This window comes from Cavia porcellus, unplaced genomic scaffold, assembly GCF_034190915.1.
Source record: "Cavia porcellus strain 051 isolate PalLab524CR breed Dunkin Hartley unplaced genomic scaffold, mCavPor4.1 scaffold_28, whole genome shotgun sequence".
NCBI classification, from domain to species: domain Eukaryota; kingdom Metazoa; phylum Chordata; class Mammalia; order Rodentia; family Caviidae; genus Cavia; species Cavia porcellus.
Window position 1 is genome coordinate 32953685 of NW_026947511.1, and position 19771 is coordinate 32973455.

The 19771-nt window shown below is 45.5% G+C and overlaps 1 protein-coding gene and 1 long non-coding RNA gene across 3 annotated transcripts in view; one reads left to right on the forward strand and one right to left on the reverse strand.

Annotated features, from left to right (window-relative positions):
- Lrmda (leucine rich melanocyte differentiation associated) overlaps positions 1 to 19771 on the forward strand; it is a 996798-nt gene that overhangs the window by 59290 nt on the left and 917737 nt on the right. The window lies entirely within an intron of this gene.
- LOC134473663 (uncharacterized) lies at positions 1096 to 8346 on the reverse strand. The gene is made up of 3 exons (XR_010044027.1): positions 8231 to 8346; positions 3107 to 3221; positions 1096 to 1183 (listed from the first exon to the last, which is right to left on the reverse strand). It is a non-coding gene; the product is annotated as an uncharacterized LOC134473663 (long non-coding RNA).

Here is a 19771-nt window from a genome sequence, read left to right on the forward strand (position 1 = left end):
GCTGTGGAGACTTCGGGTTCATGTTTGGGATGTGTGAGAGTCTGGGAGATTCTTGAAATCACCTCTGCTGTGGTTCCTTCTTCCTACAACTCAGTCCTAGTTTCTTATAATTGGAACTCAGTGCTCAGGGCAGAACAGCAGGAAGGGGCATTCACTCCTGGAGTTATAACTGGTGGCTTTATGCAGTGATGACCATGACTCTTCCCAAGCCAGAGTGACCCGCTGTGAAAACTGTCAGTGCCCAAGTACTAAATGTCTGTGAGTGGCCTGAGGCTTTCTGAGTGGCACAGCGTTTGGGAGCTGGGCATCCTCACCTGGTGCGGGCTTCAAGGACGGAGCATCCCTACTAGACCTGTACAGGTGGGCCTGGGGGCCCTCTGCGGGTTTAAGCCATTTCTGCTATTTTTGAAATTCTGGTTGGAGCTGCAGAATTGTGCTGAGTTTGATACAAACTCATTTCTCTGTTGGCAGCACATGATGTATGGGGTGGTTGAGCTCATGTGTCAGTTGCTCTGATGCCTCTCTGGACCTTGAGTGTTCCACAGAGCTACTGCAGGGAGAAAGCTGACTTATGGCATAAAGTGGGGTCCCTGAGTTAGGGAGGCCAGGGATGCTAAACTGTGTACGCTCTGCCTCTGTTTTATTGCCACGTTGTGTCTCTCACTAGAGCTTCTTAGAGCTATTCAACAAAGCCTCTATGCTGTCAGCTAAAAGGCTTTTAGGACTTCATAATCACAGCTCAGTATCTTTGCCTTTTTCTTAAGGAAAAAATAGAACTTTTCCTTTCCTTTCCCCACCTTTTTGAAACCGTTAGCCTTCATGTGAACTGAAAGGGACTTCAAAACATTGGAAGAAAATAGTCTGAAAGCTCAGAGTGTGCTTGGCTCCTGGTAGGTATGATGCCTTGATAAAGAGGCATCTTTTGCACTGACAGGTGTTTTCGTGCCAATGTGCTGAAGGCTTTTGATGACAAAGCCACTTAGTTTTCTATAGCTTACTCTTCCCTTTGTGCAGAGGAGTTAGAAAACTCTAATAAAGTAACTAAATAATAGGCATAAAAAGTTAGTATTGTTTTCTTTCTTGAGACTCACTTACCAGGCTTCAAGTAAGTGGGTGTCAGGGTGATATGCTGAGTGTCCTGCCACCGCCCTTGTGGTTCTGGAAGGTTCGATTTATCACTGTTCTGGAAATGAAAGGAAAATGTGGGTTGGTGGCAGAACTGATGCTGCCGGTGGATATAGAATGGAAGGATTCTTGGGGAAGATGCTGGAAAGTCTTGTTCTCCGAAGCATGATTGCTTATGTTCATGACAGGCCTGAGAACCTTACCTGTCACCATGCAGTTTTCTTTCCCCTCCTGGGAACCAACTAAAATTGGGAGACTGCACCCATTGTCACATGGTGCCTCGAGTCTTCACTTGAGTCCTAAGATCATGTGCATTTTCCCCAGAAAGAGGCATCGCGTAGGTTAGAGTTAAAGGAACACACAGTGCTTGTTACTTAACATGGTTGCTAAGAAGGAAAGATGGGCTGCTTGTTGAGCTGCCTCTACTAGAGGGTGAAGGCATTCACTTTAATTCCCTTTGCAGCAGTTCCCCCACTGTGGGCAGAACCACATCCACCTGACTGGACTTCTAGAAGAAGAAATAGAAATTTCACAGATAGAGGACTGAAATAACATGGCATGTTGCTGCATATTATTACAAGTAGAATCTAAAGGATTAGTAGAGAAACTCATGGACTGGTCTCCATGACTTGGTGTCCAGAAAGGTCCAGATCATTCTTCATGTAAAGCTGGATAAAGCCCGGATTTTCCGGTTTCCCTTTCCACAAGCTGCTCTTGTTGCTCTGTGTGAATCCAAGCTGTTTTGGTGGGGTTCCCAGACACTGAGATTTGTGTGAGCGGAAGTTGAGCACTGTGTGTGACCCACACTCTTTTAGTGGCTGGTGGCGAGGGTTGTGTGACTTTGGAACTAGAAGGGAGTCTCTGAGCTGATTGGGTCTGACCTTTTTACATTTTCAGGGAGGAAAATAAGTCTCCCCATCTACATTCCTCAGTTTCTTTTATCAAGCTTTGTGAGTACCAAGAAGTGTTAGATGGCTCGGGGTTTGTAGTTTGTGTTTGAGGGGACCTGAGTGCTAGAACTGTTCCATTGAAAATAATTCTTGTGGAGAAAAAAAAGAAACATCAGACTAAAGATTAAAATGCTTCAGGCTTATCTGAGGATAAGGTGCAGTAAAGCTCCATAGATGAATGTAGTGAATGGTAAGAATAATGGCAGCATTTATTGCCTTTTACTATGTGCCAAGTACTGGTGCTAAATACTTAATATGTGTTCTCATTTAACTCTTACAACAACCCAGTGGGATTTTAATAGAGATGGTAATGAGGGTGGTAGCGGTAATAATAATTATAGCAATTACTGTGCTTGATTTATATGGATTATCTCATTTGCATCTCACAATAATCCGATGTTCAAGGAACCATTTATTACCTTTCTCACTTTCTAGATGAAGAAACAGAAGTTCAAAGATGTTATGGAACTTGCTTAAGGAACTGGAAGGTGAAACAGTCATCTGATTTCTGAGCATGTGTAATTAGTTGAAAGAGGAATTCCCTAATGGCACTTAATAAAGTTGTGAGGATGAAATAAGTATTTTGATCAAGTTGATATTTTCACATGTATGATGTGCATTTACATAGAGTCAACTTCTGATTTTCACTTTGAGCACCATTCTTTGACTCTCAACTGTGGAATGGCATCTTTTTTGCTGAGCACATTTTCACCCTTGCTGTTAGGGACCAGAACTAGAAACTCACTTAATATAATTTTAAGCAGAATATTGCTAGGAATGTTGTAATAGTCACACTGTTACAGGACATTAGAATGAGCATATGGAAACACATAAGTCAACTAAGACATTTTAGACAGAGATCGAGGCCCTATGGAAAGATATTAATTGGTCCAAGGCCTCTGGTTCACCGTCCTGGGATTGCAACTAGACCCAAAAGAACTGCTTCTTGGTCCAATCGTTGCCCTTTCTCTGTGACCTTCCCAACCAATGGAAGAGACTCGGAAACCAAAAGGAGTCTGTGTCTTGATTACCTATTTCGAAGTAGCCATTCATTCTTCTTCGCTGGTGGCTAATTCGGAGTTGACGGTCACAGTACTTATAGTTTCTTGTGGGTTGGGGTGACACTGGACATGGGAGCAGCTTCTCCTGTTGGATCAGAGCACAGTGATACTTCTTGTTCTAATGCAAAGAATATTTATGTTGGGTTAACGGAGCAAGAGAGTTGAGGAATTAAATTGACTTTCACTCCTACCTATCTCATATCATAGTCAGGGAGGGAGGGAAGTGGGACTATTAACAGAAATACAGTTTCTTTGAAGTTTGAATTTATTTTATTTTATTTTGGTACCGGGGATCGAACTCATGACCTCGCGCTTGCCAGGCAGGCGCTTATACCACTGAGCTAAATCCCCAGCATGAATTTATTTTTTTTGAAGGGCATTCTTCCTCTACCTGGAAGAATTATGATTTGGTCACCAGCATTTCATTGAGTAGCTTTGCATCATTATTCATTGAGCATGTTGCTATGGCTACCACCAATTGTTTTAAGTCTGTATTTCATATAATAAGGAAAATATTTTCCACTTGGACTTGCAGAATTGAATTTGCCTGAATTAATTATGATTTCCACTCCAACCCTGTGGGCAGTATAGTGGGGTAGAGGTAATGCTTTCTGATGTCTTATAGAAAATCAGTTCTGGCCCACAGCACTGGCTAGTTGCTTGAGTGGGGGAACTTGTCACCCCATACTGTCTTTATTCCCCACTTTTCTTGGTATTTTGTTATGTACTCCTGTCTCTGGGCTGGTTTAAGAAGCTGCTAGGGCCAGGAAACAGTGTTTGGAGAGACGGACAAGCATAGACTCCCATAAAGAAAATCACGAGGGCTCCAAGTTGAGTAATAAAAGGCCCAGTCAGTGGTTTGCTTCTGTAGTCTGCATTGTTTATTGAGCATTTTCTGCTGAGAAACATAAGATATTCTTCTTTTGGCCTAGGGGGTAAGTCAAGTTGAATGGCGCTTGGTCAGATGGAAGGATCTGGTCTTGACTGGTTTGGGAGTTCATTGCCTTCTCTGTACTCTTTCTGTCTGTTTCTCAGACTCCTGTTTTCCTTTTTATTTTAAGATGTGAAACTCCTTTACCTTCCACAACCCCATAAACCATCCAAAGAGGCAAAACCAACTTATAAGTGCTTGTATCACCCATGACAGGCTAGGTAGGATCAATATCCTTACTATATAAATAGCTACTACAAAATTTAAACACCAGCATGCCATGGGGACCCAGGAAAAAGGGTGCCATCGAGTTCTCAGAGCATGGGGTGCGTGTCCTCAAGCTAAAGAGGAACAAAATGACGAGGCACACAACGGAACAGATGTAAACAATCTACGTGCTCTCGGAGAAAGGACGGGAACTTCCCCCTTTTTCTCCCTTACATCTGTCAGGAGTAATTCCTCCTTTGGCATGTGACCATGGTGCCTTTGGCTTTGCCATTCCAGCCAACTGACCCCTTTGCTGAAAGTTTAATAGGGGATAAATTCACATGTGAATTCATAATCCCCTTATCTGTGCTAAGAGCATTCTCTAACAAGCCCGTAACAAAGAGAACCTTGCATCTTGTGGTTCTGCTGTGACCCCACCTCACGGCCCCTTCCTAACCTCTCTACCCCTTCTGGTTTGCTGCCTGAAGGCATCTGCCCTTTGTGGAGTCCCTGCCTGCCTGCAGTATGTTAAATGCAGCACATTACGTGCTTTAAATAGATTCGCGTTGCCTGCCGTGACCGTACTGATGCATTTAAGGGGGTACCGTGTAGCGCATGTGAGGGGCCGTGTGCCTTGGCTTATGCGGAAAGGACTTCTAGGATTCCTTAATGTTGCGTTTAGTCTCTTTCATGTTATGTAACTCTGACTGTAAATCCTCCAGCAAAGTCACAGTCAAGCCAGAGTGTAAGTTTTGGGGATTTATTGTTCAAATTTACTCTCCCCCCTAATGCTTTTCATTCTGTCCTCTTCCCTGCGTATGGCGTGGATTGCAGTTAGCGTTATCTACATATGTCTATAAATACTGAAAATATTTTTGATACAATGTGCATTTAATCAACTTTTTGTTACTGTTATGCCGTTTGTGTGGAGGAAAATTGTTTCTGTCTTAATGTTCTATTGAAGTGCCTTTGGAGTGATGATATCATAATCACTTTAATACATTTAAAAGCTTCAAGGCTTAGCATTTATTGAACAAAGCTCATTGAAGGAATATAACGGATGTCTTGAGGCTTTCCGCTGCTGTAAAAAGGACAGTATTGTTCATGGCCTCGGTAAAAGAAAATCTGAATTTTTATTTTACTTTGTGCTGCGTTGCAATTATATTTCGAAAGCTCTTCAAGCGCTGTTTTTATGAATTGTTATAATTGCAGATTTCAGCGCTGACTGCTGTGAGTTAACATTAATAATGGACAGCAATTTAAAACTTATCACTAATATTCAGCCTCTGAGAACCTAAGAGATGACTTTCCCACCCACCTGGATCTCCTTGGAGAAAAAGCCCTCCGACTTGGGGAGTGGAGAACTTGTTTATTGCTGAGAATCTCATGAGTTTTCGTCCTCTTGGGCCTCCAGAGAAGGTCTGGGTTGGGGAGAGGTGAAACCATGGAGGGTCCAGGTTGGGGACAGTGCATGGGCCCAGAAAGAACAGGAAGATGGCAGGTAGGGAACCAGGGGAGCTCAGAGAGCCTTGTGGATTGGGGAGCTCTCTGCTCAGTCCCTACTCTGATGCCCAGGCAGGCCTGGCTTACACTCAAGCCACCTTTCTGTAGAGTGCAGTGGGGAATCAGTGACAGCTGCAGATGTGATGGAAAACTGTCATTCTCCTGATTGAGAAGGTCACATCGTGTCATTACAACCTGGCACTTTAGGTACCTCAATTTCCTTACCCTGCTCTTGGGTAGTTTACTGCACAGGCATGGTGAGACTTGCCGGTGGTTCAGCGTGGCCTTTGATGGCACTTGGAAGATGCATTCTCAGCCCCACTCAGTCACTAGGGTGCCTGGAAAGACTGTCACTTCTCTGGTCCCTTATTCCCTCACTCTCTTTAGGTAGCACCTGCTCTGGCAACTCTCTGATGGACTGCTTGATGATCCTGTTTAAAGCCTGCAGCTCTCCCTGTCATCTTTCCGTAAGTAGGCATCTTAGAGTTCATTTGCTATGAGGTAGGGTTAAGGAGGAAGCCACATTTCTCCCCACTTCCTCCTGTAAAGGATAGCGCCCCCCAAAGGCAAATTTGCTTCAAACAATGGTTTTGGTTTAGAAGCTTGAAAATGATGGTCTTTTTAAATGGGGAATTATGGGGACTTCAACTTACAGTAACTAGTGGCTATTGGGAGGTGGTAGTGGTGACCTCTAAGAGACGGGGTCTACTGGGAGTTAGCTCACCAGGGCATGGCCTTGGAAGGGGCATTAGAACACCACCCCTCCTCTTTCTCCCACTTTTACTTCTCGGCTGCCCAGGAAATGGGTAGGCTCCTCCATTGTGTGTTCTTGCACGTGTTGCCTCCCTACAAGCCCAAAAGCAAAGGGGCCACGTGACTGTGGCTGGAAACCTCTGCAACTGTGAGCTGAGGTGAGCCTTTTCTCCTTATAAGTTGATTACCTCAGGTATTTTGTTATAGTTACGAGAGGCTAACGTAACAACCCTTCCTAGTTGGTGTAGTAGGAACAACTTCAACCAAAGCTTTGATTAAGGTGTAAAAATGTGTTGTTAAAAACTTAACCTCTTAAAATATATTATCTATTTCCCTTTACCGTTTAGGATTAGGTTCACTTGGACAGGAGAGATAACCCTAGTTACCAGCAAAGTAACCCTGGTTACTTTAAACAAAATTCCTGTTGATTTCTTTCTCGTGTAGAGAAGTTTAGAGGCTGGTTGTCTAGAGCGGATATAGTGGCTTTGTGATATCATCAGGGACCTGGTCTCCTTCTATTTCTGCCTTGCCATCTCAGAGATACGGCATCATGAACTAAACTTCATGGCCCAAGATGGCCCCAGAGGTCCCTCTAGTTTGTTCTCATTCCAGGCTAGCAACAAGAGGGCACTTATTCCTCCTTTTTAAGGAGTACTGTTAGCGGGTCCATGCGGCAGGCAAGATGTAAGACCACATCTCACTTTAAGAGAATTGCAGTCTTTTACCTGGATGGCAGCCTGCCCTGCTACAACGTAAGGTTTTGTTCCTGAGGGGGAAGGAGAATGGTGTTGAGACAGGCTGCCTGGAGATGGTGCTGCATCATATATCCATTCATTCATCTATCATATTATTTATTCTTTTGAGACAGTCTGACAGTGTAGCCCCGGCTGCCCTTGAACTTGAGATCCTCCTGCTTCAGCTTCCCAAGTGCTGTGAATTCAAGTATGTACCACTCCCAACTCTAATGAGTCATTTTCTCACGTGATCTAACCCATCTCTTCCACCCCTTCCTCTTCCGAGCTATTGTTGGAATGTCCTCTCTAGTTCCATATCTCCTTCAGATTGGCATTTCATAACTTTTTTCTCCCTTCTTGGTTTCTCTGGTATTTGTTTTACCCTGCTTTTATTACCATTACTAAGATGCCAATGATAGAGGAGGCTGTTTTTCTGACAAGTAGATTTCATTTCTCCCCCTCATAGTGTTTTCACATTATTTATCTATATATACATTTTGTCTTTGAGAAAGATCTATCTCCATATGCCTTCTTACCTAGGTGACTATCCTAGCTTAATTTTGACTATTTTAGAACTTCATGTGCTGAGGATCTTTGCGTATGTGAGGTTTCTTTCATCTGCACAGTGTTTGAGATTCATCCAAGTTGTTGAGTTAATTTCTCAGTGAGAGCATATGTTGTGGTCTGTTCATTCTCCTATTGAACATCAGCTGATCTGATTTTGAATTTTAGCTATTATGTTGCTTTGAACATTTGTGTACAAGCCTTAGTGTGTACATATATTTTTCTCTTCTTGAGTAAATATCTAGGGGTGAAATTCCTGAGTCCCAGGTTATTTGTGTATTTAGTTTTTTATAATGATATATCAGACCATTTCCCAAAGTGACTGTCTTAGTTACTTTTTACTTGTCACTGAGACAAAATACCCGATGCCCAAAGTTAGGGAAGGAAAGGTTTATTTCTTACAGTTCTTAGAGGTTTCAGTCCATACTTAGTTGGCTCCAAGGAAGGGTGGCATGGTGGGGCTGCAATTCATGGCAGCTGCAAACAGCAAGCCGGAAACTGGCAAGAGAGAGAGACACACCTTCTTCCCATTGTTACATCATATGCTGGCTCCACCCCTAGGCGGGTGTAACACTCACTTCACCAATCCAAACCCTAGACAACGTGCCAATCACAAATGCTAGATTTGGTTGAGTTCATAATTCATAAGGCTTGCGGGCCACTGGGACATAAACCATGACAGTGACTCTGCCATTTGTATCTCTGCCAATAAAGTAGGAGCATTCTGGTTGCTCCATATCTTCAACGACCTTTGGCATTGTCAATCTTTTTAACTGCAGCCATTATTTGATGAGTGGGTGATGGTGTCTACTGTGGTTTTAATGTATTTATGGCCTGGGGGCTTATAGCTGGCCTTTTCCTGGGTTCCCTGGTCCCCCTTGATCTCAGAGGCATTATTTTTATTCTCAGGGGATGTGTGGGACTAGCTAGTGAAAATCCTATGGGGCTTAGCAGCTTCCTGTGAGACTTTTCCTCTTTTAAGTTCTGTATGGCACCAAAATCCTTGAGAGCACTGTGCACTTTGTGATGATGTGGCTGCAGCAAGAGTGCTAGGAGCTGGCAGTTGGCAAGGCAGGCGTCTACCTTCCTGGATGTAGCTGCGTGTGTGTGTGCGCACGTGTGTGTGTGCCAATGCGTGTGCATGCACATGCACGCAGCAAGCTCCTGGACTTCTGAGGAGTTTGGTGAGTCAGCAGCTGGAGCCTTGCATCCAGCCCCATGTCACAACATTATCAGAGATTTGAGGAAACTGGATGGAGTTCAGAGAGGAGCAGTGAGTACGATTAAAGGGCTTGGAGGGATTAAGGGATTGATTTATGAGGAAAGATGAAAAGAACTTAATGTGTGCTGCTTGGCTAAGTGGGTACATGGTAATAGCCTGCAAATATCTGAAGGGCATAAACGGCGAGAGGGAGAGGAATCAGCACAGGCACAGAAACTGGTCCAGGAGTAATGGGGGACACAAAGGGGGTCAGTGAGGACGGGTACACAGGCACAGTGTTAGCAGGGATGTGGCCCTCTGCCATCCTTCTCTTTCAGAAGCACAAAGGGTGGTGGATCAATCAGTCCCCCATGAACCGCAGGTGGTTCTGTGGGTTCTCTACTGAAACAGGTGGGTGGTGGGAGAATGTGGGAGTGCCGACCGCATGTAGGATGCTTGCATGCTTGGATGGGAACCTGGAGGCAAGGAGGAGGGGCAGTAGTGGAGGGTGAGGCCATTGAGGTGTTCCTTTCCGTCTTTCTGCCTCCTGGGAGCTTCTCTGGATCCACAAAAGAGGCCTAGACATTTGTTTGTTTGTTTTGAGACAGGGTTCCACTGTGTAGCGTGGTCTGTCCTTGAACTTGTGGCAATCCTCCTGCTTCAACTTCCCCCCAGTGCTAAGATTCCAGGCGTGCGCCACCATGCCCAGCATTTGTATTTTTGAGTCCTGGCTTGCTGGATGAAGATGTGCAGTTTCCATCCGTCTGGTCTTTTTCATTTTTATCGGTACCAGGGATCGAAGTCGCGACTGCCTGCTTGCAAGGCAGGCGCTTATGCTGCTGAGCTAAATCCCCAGCCCCCATCCCCTCTGGTCTTTTAATTCCCTAGTTTTCTTTCTGGAATTCCCCCGCCTCCACTGGTCAGATACAGCTAGTCTTGACTTATCCAGGGGATTTTTCTCTTGCTGCCTGTGTATCTCGTCCAGGGATGTGGGTCTGGCTTTGGGAGGCTCTGTGTGGGTGATAATGAGGTTGTGACGGGAAGCCAGAGTACCTGGGGGCAGCATCTGGCCACCTTCTTCTCAACGGAGTACAGAGGGTGGGTCACTTACTCCTCTCTGGACCTTGATTTTCTTTTCTGCAAAAGGGAGGTAATGGCCCTTTTCATCACAGCATGGTCTTAAAATTCCTTTCAAATGCTGGGTATGCAGTGCTTAGTGAGTAAATGCTGGTTGGTGCTGCTGCCATTACTACTGTAGTCATGACAGTTGTGGCTGCTGTATGGTGGTACTGCAGCCCAGGCCTGGAACCTGCTGAGCAGAGCCTTCAACATGCACAGCAAGCAGGGCGGTGCTCAGAATGCCTCTGGGGTGGCACGGGAGGGAGGGGTGCTTTCATCCCAGGAGGAGACAACCTCGGGCAGCTCTGATCTGTCCCCTGAGGGGCCACAGTTCCCAGAGCCAGCTTGCATTCAGAGCCAAGGTCTGGATATTAGGAGCCCAGGCATGGCGGGAAGAAGAAACTTGAGTCCTGTCTGTCCTAGGGAGCCTGGTTTCAGGACACGATGGTGGAGCTGAGAATTAGAAAACCTAGCTTAACTTTTGTTTTCCAGCCTCCAGTTTCCTCAATGCTTCAGAAAAAGAGGAAGCGATTAGTGTTTTTCCTACCAAACTACAGAACCCTTTAGTTTAATGATATGTTCTGGGAAGGTTTAATACTGTATAAAATAGCCCCGCGCTGCTTCTGAGTAGGGTGGGAGGCTGGAGACTGCCCCGGCTCACCCTGCTTTGCCCCTCATGGGAGTTTCCTGGTGACTCCAGGGAACCCTGTTAGTTAGTACCCACACAACGCACCGCACCGTGGGGCTCTTCAAGATGGTTGCTGCTGCTCTGGGGAAGTAAATCATGGGCTGACCTTTGCCAAACGGTTTACGTTGCTTCCCTAGATACCCAGGGTATCACCCTCCCCATTCTGTAGGCTGGGAGGTCAAGCAGGGGCCTCATGGCTGAGACATGACAGGAGACTGCTCAGATCTTTCAGTTCTGTAACGGTCAGATTCAGTATTTCCAGCAGGTTTTCAAATGCTGATAAATATGCAGTAAATATCTGGCAGTAGATCGATTCATTTGAATTCATTTCCACAGGTCAAGAAATGAGACCGTGCTACCCGCTGCCTGGTCCCTGGGGCAGGTTCTCAGGTTGCCTCTCTGCCCAGTGTTCCCTTCCAGTTCCTATCACGGGTGCCCTCTGTTCCTGACCGACTCAGGAACACAAGCCTAGGTTTCTCCAGAGGGTCAGGGCCCTGGGCTTCTGTTTGTTTGTTTGTTTTTTAAATGCCTTTTTTTCTTTCTACTTATCAGCCCAGTAGGAGTCAGTCTATGGCTTACCCTTTTTTAAACATACCATAATGATCCTGAATAAACTGTGAACGATTCTTTCTTTGAACCTAGTATATTTTATTGGCAGTCTCATACCAAGGAGTGGATAACAGCTTGTTCCATTGATTGGAAATCATATTTATTCCCTTGCAAAATGTGCTCCCAGTTGCTCTCTCACTTGCCCGGTAGGTGTGTGTTTCAGTCTTTTTCTCACTGGCAGCTGACCTCATGAGCCCGTGCAGGGAGCAGGCTCTGAGCGTATGCTGTCTGCTCTGGGAGGCGCAGGGAGGAATACAGGACTGAGACGGAGTGGGCCCTTGTGGACGCGATGTGAAGTCAATTCATGAATCTCTGCTGGTGGCTTTTTCCAGACCGAAGGTTTTCCATGGTGAGACTTTTTATCCTAGGCTCGACTCAGTAACCCAACAGGGAGAAAGGGAACCAGATCTTAGCATTTTTAAAAAAAATTTTATTTAAAAGGAAAAAAAAAAAAACAAAATAAAGCAGTGTAAGGGTACAAGTAATACAGAACTACAAAAAAAAAATAACAAATCACCAGTTAATAGATTACATATTATCATCTTAGAGATAGTTGCTCAAATCACAGTATCAAAGCATACAAAGTGGACATTCAAACAGTGAGACTGCACCAGTTGTGTTCAATGATCCAACCAAAAACATTAATATGGTCAGCTATTTAACCCCTAAACACACTTGCTGTTGTATCCTTTAGAGCTTTTTTTCCCCTCTCTTTTTTACAACAAAGTTTACACATTTTGGGTTTTATTACTCCTTAGTTCTTATTACTTTTTTTTTTTTTTGGGAGAGAATAAGTCAAATATGGCAAAACAAAGCTGTCAGTCAAAACCAAGGATAGACATAGCACATGATGTAAAACAGAGTACAAGGTTATCAACAATGGTTATCAACAATGTCTCTTGTTTCCTTAAAAAGAATTGTCTATCTCATTAGATATTATAAAGTTGAACAAAACAGTAAAGAACAAGACCAATAAAACTTAAGCATTGTAAACATTACAGGACTTCCAAAGGAGACAATAGTCAAACCAGAATGGGCATCTTAGTGAATCTTATTGCCTTCAAAGTAGTTGCCTATACTCTCAAACTTGATACTATCATACAGAATGGAACAGAGTCTAATCATTCAAAACAAGATAGTGGGAGTATTACAGGACTTCAAAACAAGTTAATAGGAAATCAAAAAAAGTTACTATTATATCAGATCTTAGCATTAACCAGAACCCAGCGTAATCAAGAGGCTGAATCCGCTACACAAATAAACATAACCCAAATATCTCAACCTAGTTGGTAATGAAGTTGGGATTAGGCTAGGAGAGCCAGCTGCTGGTGAGGCTCAGGGCTGTCTTACTGCATATGAGGATGGGAACAGTGTGTGTGTGTGTGTGTGTGTGTGTGTGTGTGTGTGTGTGTACACAGGTGTGAGGCAGACAGGAGAGCCGTGGTCCATGGTGTCATGCAGGGACCCAGGCTCCTGTCACTCTGTGGCCCCACCATCTTCTTGGAGTCCTCAGAGAGATGGAACACTGTCCTCCCTTTGCCTGGAAGTCACGGACCTCGGCCCCTTTCATCTGTCCCTGGGATGAAGCAGTTGTCTGTTCCTGAAAGTTTGGGACCTGAAGCACAACTGTGTGCCCAGGTTTCCGAGGGGACAGCATACGAGTGAGCGCTTGGGGTCTCTGTGACACTCACTGTTGTTAGTGATCTGCTTTATGTCATTGTCTTGGTCAGGAAGGTGACTATTGTTGACCCATCCAGTCCAGAGAAAGAGTTAAACCTGCCTTGCTTTTTATTACTTATAATGAAATTAGCCTCCAGCTTGAATTCGTGAGCCCACTGCTGGGGGCCTCTGTTTACCCTTCTGCAGGAAGGAAGAACAGCTTTCCCTGAGTCACAGCACTGCATTGGGGAGAACTGGGCTCCGTAAACTTCCCTGGGGATGACCGTTGTCAAGCTCAAGCCCTCTCTGGCTCTGGTGTCCCTGACTATAGGGTCTGCTTGGTCTTTGAGCTGGGGCAGTGCAAGCAGGGGCCAGAGTTTACCTCTGATATTTCTTCCGGGGGATTCAGTGGCTCCCAATGTGCTCTACGGCATGCATATCTCCCTCCGTCTTCTTGTCCTGGCTCGTGTTTGGTCATCCCGCAACAGTCCTTAGGGCCACCTGCTCCTGCCTGGGAGGACTCCATGCCCTCTCTGCAGCCCGAACCACCTGTACCCCTCTCCTGCAGCACACATGCCCTTCTTGGGCACATGAACCTGAGAGCCCCAATTCTGGGGTGTCTGGCAGGGTGGTTGGTACATAGAGGTTTTTTTGTGGTTGCCATAAAAAAGTACAAAGGCCGGGGAGGGGCTGCTTCTCAAGGAAATGCACCTGGAGGTGAGACCGACACTGTTCATTTGTAGCCCATTTGGTCTGTGACAGGTACGGCAACAGTGCTCACGCCCCTTGTTTAAAACTCAAGTTTGCATTTGAACGTGAAGCCAGCCGGTTCCTAGTGAAGTTGTCTTGGCTTCTTCCATGATCCTTGATCGTGCAGCTCTGGGCTGGCGACTTCTCCTGCTGCAGCCCTTCATTGCCTCGTGTGCTGTATGTGTGTGGCATGGGTGGGTAGGTAAAGGGGCATGTAAATGCCATTAGCCCTGTGACTCAATTGTGCTGCTTTATGATCGTCTAGGAGTCGGACATGCCTGGCTACCTGCTAGTTAATGGAACTGTTCGTGTTTTACACCGTGACTAGGAGCTGTAATCCTGTGGCCACTCCATTGCCTTGGTTTTGAGTCAGTTTGGTTGAGCATTAACCACCTCCTGGTTTGCATCAGGTGGCTGTCTAATGGGTCATTAAGTACCGGTGATACTTAGTTCCTCTGGGATCTTTTAATGTCATAGTAGTCACAGTGGGAATAAAATGTTCAGGAAGCCCTGTGGTGCAGTAGGCACCTGTGTGTGGGAAGAAGCTGATGGCAGGAGTTCAGAGCAGATGCTTATCAATGTTTAGTTATGAGGGCCTTTGCTTCATTTGTGAAGGTCGGCAATCTGGAACATGTGGGTGTATGATTAGCCAGATAGGTAAGGGGTACTGGTGAAGGAAGAGCCTTCAAAGGTACCTGAGCCATGTGTGAGTTCATTTTTGAATTGGCTTATTTATTTACCGAGAAGCTCCATAAATTGCACATCGCATTAGGGGCCAGAGATTCAGAAGTAACAAGAGTGATGTCCTTAGTCTCACTGAGCATACTATCTGAAGTGGGGGAAACTGACACTAATATTGTATTAGATTCATAGAAAAAAGATATGTGAGATGCTGGGATAATTATAAACAGAAATGTGGTAAGATAACATGACAGGTGTTAAGTTCTCATTATTAGTAAAAGCAGGAGAGATGTTTTTCCTAAGCAAGTTATATTCGTAAAGACCTGAAGCATGGGTAGAACTTACCTGAGTAAGAAGAGAGGAAACACCGTTATAGGCAGTGGAAATTGCATGTACAAAGGCCCTGTGGTGACTGGTAGTGGCTACTAGGAACCAGTAGGTGGATAGAGAGTTTGGAATAAGATACGCAGGTAGTGATAAGACTGTGTTGAATCTTGCATGATGTCTTAAGGTTTTAATTATTACTCTAAGAACAATGGGAAACCATTGTACATTTTAATCAGAAGACAATCAGATTTGTGTCTGGAAAGAGAATCGCATTGGCTACTATGTGGGTAATGGATCAGAAGAGGTCAGAATACATATAGATGAATCATGTGCCTGCCCACCTGACCGTCTCTCTCCTGGTCCATGGCTATGACCTGGATGTGGTTTGTCCCCCAGGGGTGCCTGTGTTGGGATCTCCTTCCCCAGTGTGGTGACAGTAAGAGGCATGTGACCTCTGAGAGATGAAACCTCATGAGAGCTCACTAGGTCTCACCGTTGTGCTGCCCTCGGGAGGGATTAAGGCAGTTCTCTGGAGATGCTGGATGTTCTCGAAAGAGTGAGTGTATCAAATGTGCAAGACCAGCTCCTCCCCGTGCTCTGGCTTCCTTCCGGGGATGTGATCTCTCCCTTTGAGTAGGCTCCTGCCATTTGTGATGCCTTCCCCTTGACTCTTTGATTGAGTTGAGCTAATACTGGAGCCGTTCCCTTGAATCCCTATAGCCGTGAGCTACCCAGACTTCTTTTCTTTATAATGTAGCTTGCCCCAGGCATTTCCTTAGAGTAATGGAAAACAGACAAATACGAGCCAGCTGATTCTCACCCTTTCTGTAAAGCCGTTCCTGACCCTCCTGTCCCTGTGCCATCTGCTTCTGTGGGTGAACTTTTCACTTGTTGTTGTCTCTACCTGGTGCAGTGAGCAGTTCTCACACTGATGGCTTGTCTTTTCTGTTCAGCACTCATGCTGATTTATTTCACCTTCCAAGCCACTGTTGTGGTCTCTGTTCAGTTCAGTGTGTGTATGAAGCGTCTGCTATGGGCTGCAGTTCTCCTGTCTCCTAACTCTTCTGGTGTAGCACCTACGACACCAACTTTCAAGAAGAACCTTAAGGCTTCCTACTTTTCCCAGTGAGAAAAATCTCAGTGAACTCAGTGGCCCGTGGGACTCTTGGATCTGTTTCCAGAGTGGAAGGCAGTGAAACATAAGCAGAGCAGTCAAAGGTAACTCAGTCCCCTCATTTCTTGACTTGAACTCCTTATGCTGTCTCGTCCTGCCTGCTGCTGTGATCACAAGTAGGGTCGGGAACTGCGGGCAGGGCATTTGGTGTGGCCTGGATGGTGACGTGTGAAGGTGCACTGGAGGAGAAGGGAGGTTCGTTCTTTCTTTCTTTCTTTCTTTCTTTCTTTCTTTCTTTCTTTCTTTCTTTCTTTCTTTCTTTCTTCTTCTTCTTCTTCTTCTTCTTCTTCTTCTTCTTCTTCTTCTTCTTCTTCTTCTTCTTCTTCTTCTTCTTCTTCTTCTTCTTCCTCTTCTCCTTCTTCTTCCTCTTCTCCTTCTCTTCCTTCTTCTGTTTTATTACTGGGTCTTGCTGTGTAGTTCAAGAGCTCAGGCTGCCCTCAGATTCACAGTGATCCTCCCGCCTCAGCCTCCCAAGTGCTGATTACAGATGTGCACCACCATGCTGGGCTGGAGCAGTGTATTTTAAGAGGACTGCTGCTCCACTGTCCGATGTCTGTCAGTCACTGGGGAAAGCACAAGGAACAGTCCCAGGTAGCAGCAAGAGTGGGATTTCCAAACTAACAGTTCTACCTTTTCAGCCTTTGCTTGCATTACTGTTTGATTAAAAAAGAATCATTCGCGTCTGGTGTCTGTCTGCTTCTTGGTGTCTGGTGGCAGATCTAGGGACGTGGTTCTTGCCCTGTAGGGTCTCCTGTGTGGCGGAAAAGCCAGTGCTTTCTCCATCTGCTTGATGATAAGCCGGTGCGTGGAGCCTGCATAGAGACACCAAGCCTTAAAAGCCTTGTGTGCCCCGGATGGAGCTGAGCGCCATGCTGGTCCCTTGGCCGGTGCCCAGTGACCTTGATGATTGATTTCACTGTCTTCTTGCCACATCCCTCCCCGTGGAGCTGTTGGTGCCTTGACGTCTTAGAGTGTGAAAGAACAGATTCTGTCTGTTTCCAGGCAGGAGCCAGGAGGGGCCCGCTCAGGGGGAGGCTCCTTCACTGATAGTGAAAGTGCTTTGCAAATCAGAGCCTGAGGCTTTGGCAGAGGAAGTTTGGGGTGCTTGGAGAGTGGGTGAGGGGGTCCCTTTCCTGTGGCACTTCTGGGCATGCGCATGTGGATGGCTGTGGGTGGTTCTTTCCTGGTTTCCAACCCAGATTCTCATTCAGGTGTAAAGCCCGGTGTTTGCGCAGCTGTGTACAAGCCTCGAGTTCTGGTACCGTGTTTTTCCTGGTGGCAGCTGACATGCAGGGACTGACCGTCTTCCCCACCACATAAAGTGGAAGACCAACTAGAAGACCAGCTGGAAGACCGCCTGTGTGCAGATGGCTGTCTGGAAGTGTCACAGGAGAGGGGCACGGCCCATGGTGGGAGAGCTTGGGAGTCAGGGATCCCCGGGAGGGAGCAGCCTAGATGCTGGTCTTTCATGTCTCACAGCTGCTTTTATCCTGTCATCTTCCAGACTTTTCTGAATGGCGTGCTAGCTGTGTGTCTGCCCCACCTGGGGAAGGGAACTGGAGAAGGGGCCGCTGAAGAGTCCCAGGGAGGTTTTTTTTTAAACTTAAGAGGTCATGCCGAAGTCACCCAGAGGGGAAGGAAGGGGACCCCACTTGGGTAAATAAGCAGTGAGAGGCTGAGAAATATGGTATGAATTTCTTACTTGCTGCATTGTTTCAAGGCCAGCTCCTACCCCGTGCGCGCTCTGCACCCCACCCAGCCATTCCTAATGACTTATTTGTACTGGAAAGCAAGCTATTAATCACAAACAGAATAGCTCTGTAACTTCCAAACAAACACAGAATAGTTCTAGGGACTGCGCGAGAGCCAAACCCTTGGCAGAGATTTGAAAACGCATTTCTTTTATATGTATTTTAGAAATGCCACCATTTTTCCTTAGGCACAGAAGGTTCCCTTTAATTAGCGGTGAATTTCCCATTTCCCCTTTCTTCCCGAGGCTTCTATAAAGCCCTGGTCTAGTAAAAGACGGGTACACAGCTCTCAATTGAGCCCTATTGATGTGCTAGTATAGTTTTAATTGTGTTGAGATTTCCTTGCCAAAGTGACACATGCAGAAGCATTTTAAAAACATATAGAGTTCGTAACTCTTTCGCTGTCTTGAGCTCTTGAATTATGAATGTCTCTTCCGCCACCAATTCGGTTCTTCTGAATCTGTAAAATTACTTTAATAACCTGTGTGGGGGTGATGTTAATATGTTTGCTCAGTGGTGTGAATTAGCTAACAAATGCTAACAAATTCTACCCCACTTTGGGGAGCTGGCTTGGCCCGTTGGAGGCAGGCTCTTGGTGCAGAGGCAAATTATGACGGGATCTTTTTTTTCCCTTCCTCCTTTCCTTCCCCCGTCCACCATTAGCAATCATTCTGTTGCAGAGTACGTGATCAATCAACTGCAAGAGAGTCAGATTTGCCATAACATGACATTACCTATCAGCTCGTCAGGCCTGAGTTGACTTGCAGCCTTTTGGGCTGTATATTTCTTCAAAGTCTAGCTCCAGTTTCTTAGTCAGCTCTAACTAATTTCAGAGTGGAAGGGAAACTTGACTGGAGTGCTGTTTGGGATCTGCTTTTTAATCCTGGTCTGTTTAATGTTTGCTCCTGACAGTCTGGGCCAGACATCATTTTAATGGTATGTGTGGTGATAAAGCCAATAAACTGTCAAGATGATTGATAATCTAAGCATTATAGCAATATGACTTTCCTGTTCTCCTCTGTGCTGTAGATGATGGTTTCCAAATTGAATTCCTACAGTGTGTGCTGTGTGTGGACGCCTGCTGGAAGCTCCCCTCGCGGCCTTTGAAGGAGGTAGCTATGCTTAATGTAAGATTTTTAGCCCTCAATTACCCACACAAATATATTTGCATATGTGTTGGTACCCTCTAATTTGGGAGACGTCAAGAATTTATGGCTCTGCCCTTGTAACAGTCCCCCAGCAATTTATAGGCACTGGTGGAACTTTTTATTATGTCTTTATGATGTTTTTTCACCTGGCATGCATCTTAGATTCCATGTGGTTGATTCTCTTATCTGTGGTTGAAAGACATTACAGATAACAAAGTACACCATATTAAAGGCAGGCTTCTGGTTTCCTTTCTTTTCTCTTTGTTTCTTTTTTTCTTTTAATTTAGCAGACATTTGTTAGCATCTGGTCCTCATCTCATTAATCAGACTCGACCAGGTGCTTTAGGGTGGTGACAGTGAGAGTGCTTGGCTGCTCTTTGTTGGCCCTCATGGGCCACCGTCTATGGCTGACATCTTCCCTTTCTATGGTGCAGCGTGACCTGGGAACAGAAACTCTCATGGCCAAAGAGGTTTGGCCCGTGTGTGTGTGTGCGCACATGTGTATATGCGCAGGCATGTGTGTACATGTGCATGCACATTAAATGCATTCAGACAGTTTTTCCAGAAGGGAAAAAGAAAACTTAAATAGGCATTGTAATAAAAACTCTGATAGTGTATTGTAGTTCTCCTTTGGTTGCATAGTAACTTGTTTTCTGAGATAGGCTCTCTCTGTGTGGTTCAGACTGGCCTTGAATTCACTGTCAAGTCCAGGCTGGCCTTTTGTGATCCTCCTGCCTCAGCCTCTCCAGTGCTGGGGTTACAGGTGTGGGCTACCATGCCTGGCTACATTTTTATGTAGTGCAGTGTGTGTATATTTTATTTAGTAGATAGATTTT